Genomic DNA, 10,191 nt, shown 5'->3' on the forward strand with positions numbered 1-10,191 from the left:
TCTTTTGGTGACACTTGCCTCTGTAGTTAATTTTCAAATTCTCAAAATTTTTATTTCAAGAATTCCATCAGCTTGTATTTTCTTTATTTATTCTATTCCCAATTTTAGGTGTGGAGTGATTTTATTCCTTTTCTTCAACTGTTTTTTTGTTTTCTAATTTTTTCTTGGATTTCTTTAAGAGATTTGTTAATTTCCTCTTTCAGGAACTCTATCTTCATATAGGTTGTTTTTGTGATTTAATAATTTGCTTCAGCTATGATGGAATATTCAGAACTTGTTGTGGTAAGGTAACTGGGCTCTAGTGAATGCATAGTGCCCTGACCATTATTGGTGGTGTTTTTTTCTCTTTTTTTTAAAAAAAGAAAGAAAACTACTTTTTGTTTTAAATTTTGCATACCAATCCCTGTTCTCCCTTATTGCCCCTCCTCCCATTCCCTTCACCTCACCTTTCCCTTTAAGGAGGATGCTGAGGTAAGCTTGGTTGACTGGCAGAATGAGTCTTGTAGAAAGAGATTCCAGTGGGTGGTCACATTGGTGGTACAGACTGCCCACAGGTCTCTCACTTGTTGGCAAGCTGCTGTGGGATTCATTGGAGCAGCTGTTTTCCACCAGAATTGAGTGCAGGAACCTGCTTTCTTGCTGAGATGATTGGTGTGGGGCTCAGGATGTCCCTTGGTATTTATGGCCTAGAGATTAGTGCAGTCTACAAGGGAGATCATCAATCACCTGTTTTTGCAACTGGTATAGGTGGCACTGTGCCTATAGGAGCTTCTGAAGTAGCAGGAGATGATTGTCCAAGATGAGGATGATGGGGAAGGGGAGGATGGGTAATGAGTTGGTTTCTCTGTGAAAAGAGTAAAGTGGGTGGCAGCTGTGGTGGTGCAGCCTGCCTGTAGGTCTCTTACCTAATGGCAAGCTGCTAGGGTTCATCACAATAGAGTATTCTGATATTACATTTAACTTAGATTTGAATTAAGGTACAAAAGACAATGTATGCATGCTGAGTCAGACTCAATACCTCTGTTTTGATACTGAGAAACATGCTCTACACAATTCTGTTCTTCGTTTTCAAGGTTAAGATGACAAACTTTATGTAGTTTCTCTTGGCCATGGAAATGCTCATGTATTGAGAGAGGGCTTATCTGGATCGATGATGAGAAACCCTGTCTGAGGATGCTGAGAGACTCATGTCAATGGGAATCTGAGGTCCAGATATGAGGTCCTCTAATAAGAGCAATTAGGGTTTCAGACCCTGGCTTATTCTTCATAGTTTTCACAGATGAGATAACTGTCCAATCTGGCTTTAGCATTTGAGATTTTGAGAGTGTCTTGATAGTGTCCCAATTGCACCCAAAGCTAAGGTTACAAGATTCCCAAAGATTCACTGGCTGTGGTTATATTTTTTGCGTTGAGATAAGGTTTATCTCTATCAATGATGAGAACAACTCTCTGAAAATCCCTAACAACTCATGCCATAAGAATCTGAAGTCCAGGTATTAGGTCATATTAAGACTGAAGAGGTTTCAGAGCCTGACTGGCATTCCAGTTTTGACAGATGGCAAATAATAGGGCAGACTGCCTTTAGGAATCTACATATTGCTAGTATCCATTTATGAGTGAGTGCATACCATACTCATTTTTTGGGGTCTTGGTTACCTTACTTAGGATAATGTTTTCTAATTTCAGCCACTTACATGTAAAATTAAAGATGTCATTGCTTTTTACCCCTGAGTAGTACTGTAATGTGTAAATGTATCACACTTTATTTATCCGTTCTTCGGTGGAGGGGCATCTAGGTTGTTTCCGAGTTTTGGCTACTACAAATAATGCTGCTATGAACATAGTTGAACAGATGCTTTGGAGTATGATTGAGCATCTTTTGGAAATATTCTCTAAAGTGGTATTGCTGAATCCTGAGGTAGGTTGATTCCCAATTTTCTGAGAAACTGCCATACTGATTTCCAAAGTGGTTGTACAAGTTTGCATTCCCACCAGCAATGGATGAGTGTTCCCCTTACTCCAGATCCTCTCCAGCATAAGCTATTATTAGTGTTTTTGATTTTAGCCATTCTGACTTGTGTAAGATGGCATCTTAGAGTTGCTTTGATTTGCATCACCCTAATAGCTAAGGAAATTGAACATTTCCTTAAGTATCTTTTGACCATTTTAAATTCTTCTGTTGAGAATTCTGTTTAGTTCAGTACTCCATTTTTAAAATGGCCTATTTAGAATTTTAATGTCTAATTTTTTGAGTTCTTTATATATTTTGGAGATCAGTCCTTTGTCTGATGTGGGGTTGGTGAAGATCTTTTCCCATTCAGTAGGCTGCCTTTTTGTCTTATTGACTGTGTCCTTTGTTTTACAGAAGCTTCTCATTTTCAGGAGATCCAATTTATTTATTGTTGCTTTAGGGTCTGTGCTTCTGGGGTTATATTTAGGAAGTGGTCTCCTGTGCCCATACATTGAAGGCTACTTCCCACTTTCTCTTCTATCAGGTTCAGTGTGGTCGGATTTATATTGAAGTCTTTAATCTATTTGGACTTGAGTTTTGTGGACGATGATAGATATGGATCTATTTACATTCTTCTCTATGTTGACATCCACTTATTCCAGCACCATTTGTTGAAGATGCTTTCTTTCTTCCACTGTATAATTTTAGCTTCTTTGTCAAAAATCAGGTGTTCATAGGTGTGTGAATTAATATCCAGGTCTTCAATTCAATTCCATTGGTCAACGTCTCTGTTTTTATGCCAATACCAAACTGTTTTCATTACTGTAGCTTTGTAATAAAGCTAGATGTCAGGGATGGTAATGTCTCCAGAAGTTCCTTTATTATATATGATTAAGGACATTGAGCCTATAGTTCGTGATCCTAGAAAAGCTAAGTAATAAGGTGAACCCAAAGTAAAACATATGTAGACCCACCTAGAAATTGGAAACTGACAAGATCTCCTGAAAAATTGGAATCATAGGCGTGGAGACAGAAGAAAGGTGAGAAGGAGAAGAAGAGAGGAGAGGGGGAGTGTTGAGGAGGACTTGAGGGAATGGGATCCTTGAGATGGAAGAAGGACAGATGTGATAGCAAGGAAAGAGATATCTTGATAGAGGGGGCTATTATAGGGTTAGCAAGAAACCTGGCTCTAGAAAAATTCCCAGGAATCCACAAGGATGACCACAAATAAGACCCTAAGCAATGGAGGAGAAGGTGTCTGAATTGGCTTTGCCCTATAGTCAGATTAATAATTATCTTAAATATCACTATGAAACCCTTATCCCACAACAGATGAAAACAGAGCCAGAGACCTACATTTTAGCAATGTACTGAGCTCCCAAGGTCTAGAGAAGAGTAGAAGGAATGAGAATATGAGCAAAGAGGTCAAGACCATGAAGGGTTTATCCACTGAAAGAGTTTACCCAAGCTAAGGGAGCTCACCATCTCCAGCTGGAATGGGAAGGAACAAGCATAGGACCAAACTAGTCCCTCTGAATGTGGTTGACAGTTGTATGGCTGGGCAGACTGAGGGGTCACTAACAGTGGCATTGGATTTAACTCTACTGCATGTAATATTTTTCTGGATCCTATTCTCTTTGGATGTATACCATGCTCAGCCTTGATGTAGTAGGGAGGGCATTGGACTTTCCACAAAGCAAAGTGCCTTACCCTCTCTTAGGATTAGAGGGGGTGGGGTGAGAGGGTGGGTGGAGGAAATTGGAAAAGGTGGGGTGGATATTTGGATTGGTGTTTAGTTATTGATTGATTGATTTTTATTTAGCTCTACATTTTTCCCTCTTCTCCCCTCTCTGCCTCTCCCTCTCCCCTTCAAACCTCTCCCAAGGTCCCCATGCTCCCAATTTACTCAGGAGATCTTGTCTTTTTCTACTTCCCATGTAGATTAGTTCTATGTAAATCTATTTTAGTGCCCTTATTGTTTTCTTAGTTCTCTGGGATTGTGATTTGTAGGCTGGTTTTCTTTGATTTATGTTTTAAAAATACTTATGAATGAGTACATGTGATAATTGTCTTTCTGTGTATGGGTTGCCTCACTCAAAATATGTTTTCTAGCTACATCTATTTTTCTGCAAAATTCAAGATGTCATTTTTTTCTAACGTAGTACTCCATCGTGTAAGTGTACTATATTTTCCTTATTCATTCTTCTGTTGAGGGGCATTTAGGCTGTTTTCAGGTTCTGGCTATGACAAACAATGCTGCTATGAACATCCTTTGGTTATATACCCAAAAGTGATATTACTGGGTCTTGAAAAAGGGTTTTCCTAATTTTCTGAGAAATCGTCACACTGATATCCAAAGGGGCTATATCAGCTTGCATTCCCACCAGCAATGCAGAAGTGTTCCCTTTTCCCCACAACCTCTCCAGCATAAGTTGTCACCAGTGTTTTTGATCTTGGGCATTTTTACAGGTGTAAGATGGAATCTTAGAATTGTTTTGATTTGCATTTCTCTGCTGACTAAGGATGTTGAGCATTTCCTTGAGTGTTTTTCAGCCATTTTAGATTCCTCTGTTGGGATTTCTCTGTTTAGGTCTGTACTCCATTTTTATTGAATTATTTGGTTTTTTGGTGACCAATTTCTTGAGTTCTTTGTATATTTTGGAGATCAGACTTCTGTCTGATGTGGGGTTAGTGAAAATCTTTTCCCATCCTGTAGCCTGTTGTTTTATCTTGTTGACCATGTCCTTTGCTTTACAGAAGCTTTTCAGTTTCAGGGGGTCCCATTTATTAATTGTTTCTTTCAGTGACTGTTCTGTTGGGGTTATATTTAGGAAGTGGTCTCCTGTGCCAATGTGTTCAGTGTACTTCCCACTTTCTCTTCTACAAGGTTCAGTGTGGCTGGCTTTATGTTGAGGTCTTTGATCTGTTTGGACTTGAGATTTGTACATGGTCATAGATATGGGTCTATTTTAATTCTTCTATATGTTGATATCCATTTATACCAGTACCATTTGCTAAATATGTTTTCTTTTTTCCATTTGATTTTTTTTTTGCTTCTTTGTCAAAAGTCAAGTGTTCAAGGCATATGGATTAATATCTGGGTCTTTTATTTTGTTCCATAGGTCCTCCTGTCTGTACTTATGCCAATACCAGGCTGTTTTGATTACTGTAGTTCTGTAGTAAAGTTTGAAGTCAGGGATTGTGATACCTCCAGAAGTTCTTTTATTGTACAGGATTGTTTTGGCTATTCTGAGTTTTTTTGCTTTTCAATATGAAGTTGAGTAGTGTTCTCCTGAGGTCTGTGAAGAATTTTGCTGAGATTTTTATGGGCATTGCATTGAATCTGTAGATTCCTTTTAGTAAGATTGCCATTTTTACTTTGTTAAGTGTGCATACCCAAGAGCATGGGATATCTTTCTACTTTCTGGTGTCTTCTTCAATTTCTTTCTTCAAAGATTTAAAGTTCTTGTCATACAAGTCTTCAACTTGTTTGGTTAGAGTTACTCCAAGATATTTTATGCTATTTGTGACTATTGTGAAGGGTGTTGATTCTCTGATTTTTTCCCAAGTCCCCTTATTATCTGTGTACAGGAGGGCTACTGATGTTTTTGAGTTAATCTAATATCCTGCTACATTACTAAATGTATTTATGAGTTATAGAAGTTCCTTGGTAGAATTTTTGGGATCACTTATGTAAAATATCACATAATCAGCAAACAGAGCTTGCCTTTTTCTTTTCTGATTTGTAGCTGATTGATCTACTTTTCTTGTCTTATTGCTCTAGCTAGGACCATAAGAATTATATTGAATATATATGGAGAGAGTGGACAACCTTGTTTCATTCCTGATATTAGTGGGATTGCAGGGAGTTTCTCTACATGTAGTTTGATGTTGGCTGTTGTCTTGCTGTATATTGCCTTTATTATGTTTAGTTATGTTCCTTGTATCCCTGTTCTCTCCAAGACCTTTATCATGAAGGGATGTTGTATTTTCTTGTAAGCTTTTTTGGCATCTAATGAGATAATCATGTGGTTTTTATTTTTCAGTTTGTTTATTTGGTGGATTACATTGACGGATTTTCATATGTTGAACCATCCCTGCATCTCTGGGATGGAGCTGAATTGATCAGGGTGGATCATGGTTCTGATGTGTTCTTGGATTCAATTTGCCAGTATTTTATTTAGTATTTTTGCATCAATGTTCATGAGTGAGATTGGTCTGTAATTCTCTTTCTGAGTAATATCTTTCTGTTGTTTGGGTATCAGGGTAATTGTAGCCTCATAAAAAGAATTTTGCAATGTTCCTTCTGTTTTTATTGTGTGGAATAATTCGAGGAGTGTTGGTATTAGTTCTTTTTTGAATGTTTTGTAGAATTCAGAGCTAAAACCATTTGGTCCTGGATTTTTTTTTGGTTGGGAGACTTTTGATTACTGTTTCTATTTCTTCAGCAGTTATAGGTCTGTTTAACTTGCTTATGTGGTATTGATTTAATTTTGATAAGTGATATTTATCCAGAAAGTTACCCATTTCTTTTAAGTTTTCCAATTCTGTAGAGTACAGGTTTTCAAAATATGATCTGATAATTCTCTGTATTTCCTCTGTGTCTGTTGTTATGTCCCCCTTTTCATTTCTGATTTTGTTAATTTAGATGTTTTCTCCCTTTCCTTTGGTTAGTTTGGATAAAGGTTTGTCTATTTTGTTGATTTTCTTGAAGAACCAACTTTTTGTCTCATTGATTCTTTGTATTGTTTTCTTTGTTTCCATTTTGTTGATTTCAGCTCTCAATTTGATTATTTCCTGCTGTCTAGTTTTCTTAGGTGAGCTTGCTTCTTTTTGTCCTAAAGTTTTCAAATATTCCATTAATTTACTACTATGGGATTTTTCCAGATTATTTATGTAGAAATTTACTGCTATGAATGTTCCTCTTTAATACTGCTTTCATTGTGTCCTATAAATTTGGGTATGTTGTGTGGTTATTTTCATTTGATTTTAGGAAGTCTTTAATTTCTCCATTTATTTTTTCCTTGATGCATTGATGATTCAGGTGAGCAGTGTTTAATTTCTATGTGTTTGTGGGCTTTTTCTGAATTAGTATTGCTGTTGACTTCTAGTTTTAAACCATGGTGATCTGATAAGTTACATTGGGTTATTCCATTTTTTTTATTTGTTGAGGTTTGTTTTGTTACTGAGTCTGTGTTCCATTTTTGAGAAGGTTCCATGTGGTGCTGAGAAGAACGTATATTCTTTCCAGTTTGGATGGAATATTCTATAGATCTCTGTTAAGTCAATTTGATTCATAATGTTTGTCAGTTGCCTTATTTCTCTGTTTATTTTTTTTCTAAATGAGCTGTCAATGAGAGAGGAATGTTATTGTGTGGAGTTTAATATATGATTTAAGCTTTAGAATTGTTTCTTTTACATATGAGGGTGCCCTTGTATTTGGGGTAGAGATGTTCAGTACTAAGATTTCCTCTTGATGAATTTTTCCTGTGACTAATATGTAATGACTTTCTTTATCTCTTTTGATTGATTTTAGCCTGAAGGTTTTCACTAATTTATAACTTATATTGTATGATATAAGATTCATCTATTTATTTAATAAAAATTCCTTAAAGTGTCAATCTTCCTATAGCTCTGATAAAAATGCAGTTCACCTGTTACACAGTACACAGAGAAGGATGTGATATATCACTAGATGCCCAGCCACACATAAATTAGGAAGAATAAGTGTTTTATATAAGCCATAGAATTTAAAGAAGTCCTGAAACTGCATCTTTTACTTTTGGATGCATAGATTTATCTCATGGTGATAACACACAGAGAGGGAAACCTGTCTCAGACATGTAAACCTAAAGACCAGTACCTCTCAAATTTATATGAAACTATTCGTGATGTTCGGGAATACTGATGACGCTTTATCTCTGATTTTTGACTCAACTGGAGCATGAAAAATATGAGGGAGTAAATGGACAGTATAGATATGTCTCAGAATTGGACATAGTATTAATGACTGGAGCATGAACTAGAAATTGACTACTATGCTTAGAAATAGAGAAGAGTATTATGTGGAGGAGGAGTCTGTGAATAATATATTGCTAAATTTGATCTTATGCAATCAACAAAACAGGATGCTTACTTATTAAAATACCTTTAGAAAGAAAGAAAACATGACATTTTTAAGAATTCAAATGATATTTTCCTTTTGGTTAAGGAAATCATAATTCTTGATAGAAAATCAACTCAGAATAATCTGTCAATGCGTTTTTCTTTTTTCTTTTTTTTTTTTTTTTGGTTTTTTAGAGACAAGGTTTCTCTGTGGCTTTAGAGCCTGTCCTGGAACTAGCTCTGTAGACCAGGCTGGTCTCAAACTCACAGAGATCCGTCTGCCTCTGCCTCCCGAGTGTTGGGATTAAAGGCGTGCGTTATCAGTAACTGTGGCAGAATAGAGTATTTGATAGGTTGCTCATTTCAAATATGCTATATGATGCAGAAGACGATTAATTCATGGTGGTTCTAGTTCAGTACTTCTGTTGAGAAACTTATCAACCAGCCTTATACACTATCTGGCTCTTACCTTTTAAATCAGAGAAGGCTAGCTATCTGAGACCAGTTACCAGAGCTGAAGTCCCTAGAGCCAGCTTGTGCTCCACTAAAACAAATGTCTACTTCTGAAACTATAGGCTGGGATATGATAACTTTTGGTTTATAGGACTAGCTTAGTCCCCAGCAAAGCTGTGGTCCTTGGTATGGAGTCCGGTGGAGGGGGTGAATAAATATAACATTGTAGGATCATGAAGACAGAGGCATCCAGATACAAACACACAAATCACAAAGGTGCAACCCTCTCAAGTTTATATGGGATTATTGATATTTAGGTATGGTCATATATGTTTCCCTGTGGCTTCTCTCTTGACATGAACAGGGAAACACTCAGGGCAGAGACAGAAATGGAGCACAAGTTTTAGAACTGAACATACTACTGAGAGTTGAAAGATAAACTCAAAAGTCAATACTGGGCTTTGAGATACAGAACAAAATCTTGCAGAGGAGTAAGTCTAAAACAAGGATGAACTTGAGGAAGAGAAGTAGTAGTTTACCAAATTCCACTTAATCAATAGAGGGAATTTCAAAGACAGTTCCACTTATACTGATAGTTTGTCAGTCACTTTCTTGTGTCCTGCAAACTGTCTGGTGGACTCTTTAATGTAACAGGAACCATGAAGGACCATCTCACCTTTAGGTAAATTGAACAGTCATTTTTTGTGGGTCCGGCATGTCCAGCCCATCAAGCAGTCCAGGCAAGAGCAGTTTCTTGCTCAAATGACTAGCAAACTCCGTAAGAAACCTCTTTGATGCCCATCTTCCTCTTGAAGTAGATTGGCACTGCCAGAAGCAGATGTGTCTTACTGTCATGACAAGTCCTAAGTCCTTAAAACATTTTAAATGCCATATTCTGAAGGTCTTTGAAAGATTTGAAGAATACCTAACTAACTGAAATATATCTCCATCTCTCCAGAAAATATAAGTAACATGACTACAATCTTGACTATTATAGATGATTATCTATTAACCTATATTTCTTAATGTATGTTACATTACATTTTAAATAAATTGTATAAATGTAATACCTTAATAAAGAGCAGAAATATACGTATAACAAAATTGACCTAAAGCTTGTATCAATAAACAAAGATCCATACCAATGCAAATATATAGAGCATATCCTCTTTTAAATATAAATAAATACTTATAAAAAATATTTGCAAATATGGACATAGTTTCTCCAAACTGCTTTCTGCTGTTTATTGGGTGAAGTATTTTTGTGGGGGTGTTTACAACAACCTTTCAGGGGTCTTGTTCCATAAAAGCATATTGGTCTGGAAGCAATCCACAGATTTTCATCTTTTGTGAAAATGAAAGAATAACCTCTTTTCCAAAGCAACATATCCTTAGATCCATATTCTGAAATCAAGATACCTTTAAAATATATACAGGTTTAGCTTAGTAGCCCATACAATGAAGTGTCTCTCTGTATTTCACTTATTCACAGTCGAAAAATTCAAAGAAAACACAATAATATACATAATCTAGATTCTTTGTATTCTACATCTTTACATGGCTTATTTTTACTCTATTACTTTTTAATATTTATTTTATTATCATCACTCTGTCTCTTTAAAGACTCTGTTTCTTTTTTATAAACCATTTGCTTCCCATTATAACTCTCTGTACTCATTTTC

The 10,191-nt window shown here is 36.3% G+C and overlaps 1 non-coding gene across 1 annotated transcript; it reads left to right on the top strand.

Moving 5' to 3' along the window:
- The first annotated feature begins 1,144 nt into the window (after positions 1-1,144).
- On the top strand, positions 1,145-1,210 carry LOC142838002 (small nucleolar RNA SNORD109A). The gene has a single exon (XR_012908451.1). It is a non-coding gene; the product is annotated as a small nucleolar RNA SNORD109A (small nucleolar RNA).
- Positions 1,211-10,191: the final 8,981 nt, after the last annotated feature.

The sequence above is a fragment of the Microtus pennsylvanicus genome, chromosome 18 (genome assembly GCF_037038515.1).
Source record: "Microtus pennsylvanicus isolate mMicPen1 chromosome 18, mMicPen1.hap1, whole genome shotgun sequence".
Lineage (NCBI taxonomy): Eukaryota > Metazoa > Chordata > Mammalia > Rodentia > Cricetidae > Microtus > Microtus pennsylvanicus.